The sequence below is a fragment of the Arachis hypogaea genome, chromosome 18 (assembly GCF_003086295.3).
Source record: "Arachis hypogaea cultivar Tifrunner chromosome 18, arahy.Tifrunner.gnm2.J5K5, whole genome shotgun sequence".
NCBI lineage: Eukaryota > Viridiplantae > Streptophyta > Magnoliopsida > Fabales > Fabaceae > Arachis > Arachis hypogaea.
Window position 1 is genome coordinate 90,912,062 of NC_092053.1, and position 1,136 is coordinate 90,913,197.

The 1,136-nt window shown below is 40.1% G+C and overlaps 1 non-coding gene across 1 annotated transcript; it reads left to right on the forward strand.

The window, feature by feature from the left end:
* The first annotated feature begins 633 nt into the window (after positions 1-633).
* On the forward strand, positions 634-742 carry LOC112774894 (small nucleolar RNA R71). The gene has a single exon (XR_003189349.1). It is a non-coding gene; the product is annotated as a small nucleolar RNA R71 (small nucleolar RNA).
* Positions 743-1,136: the final 394 nt, after the last annotated feature.

Consider the following 1,136-nt stretch of genomic DNA (forward strand, 5'->3'; position numbering starts at 1 on the left):
AGACCTTGTTTCATTCATGAAACTCACAGTAGCCTTAGATAGATCAGAGACTAAGTTTGCTAAATTAAAGGTATTTTGTTCAGAGTTCTCTATCTGTTGCTGAGTGGATGATGGAAAAGGCTTGCTATTGCTAAACCTGTTTCTTCCACCATTATTAAAGCCTTGTTGAGGCTTTTGCTGATCCTTCCATGAGAGATTTGGGTGATTTCTCCATGAGGGATTATAGGTGTTTCCATATGGTTTACCCATGTAATTCACCTCTGCTATTGCAGGGTTCTCAGGATCACAAGCTTCTTCTTCAGAAGATGCCTCTTGAGTACTGTTGGATGCAGCTTGCATTCCATTTAGACTCTGAGAAATCATATTGACTTGCTGAGTCAATATTTTATTCTGATCCAATATGGCATTCAGAGTATCAATTTCAAGAACTCCCTTCTTCTGAGGCGTCCCATTACTCACAGGATTCCTCTCAGAAGTGTACATGAACTGGTTATTAGCAACCATGTCAATGAGTTCTTGAGCTTCTCCAGGCGTTTTCTTTAGGTGAATGGATCTACCTGCAGAAGTATCCAATGACATCTTAGCTAATTCAGATAGACCATCATAGAATATATCCAGGATGGTGCATTCTGAAAGCATGTTAGAAGGACACTTTTTTGGTCAGTTCCTTGTATCTCTCCCAAGCTTCATAGAGGGATTCACCTTCTTTCTGTCTGAAGGTTTGAACATCCATTCTAAGCTTACTCAGCTTTTGAGGAGGAAAGAACATGGCTAAGAAAGCCTTGACCAGCTTATCCCAAGAGTTCAAGCTATCTTTAGGTTGAGAGTCCAACCATATTCTAGCTCTGTCTCTCACAGCAAAAGGGAAAAGCATGAGCCTGTAGACTTCAGGATCTACTCCATTAGTCTTAACAGTATCACAGATTTGCAAGAATTCAGTTAAGAACTGAAAAGGATCTTCAGATGGAAGTCCATGAAACTTGCAGTTTTGCTACATCAGAGAAACTAATTGAGGTTTCAGCTCAAAATTATTTGCTCCAATGGTAGGGATGGAGATGCTTCTTCCATGTAAATTGGAATTAGGTGCAGTAAAGTCACCAAGCATCCTCCTTGCATTATTATTATTTTCGGCTGCC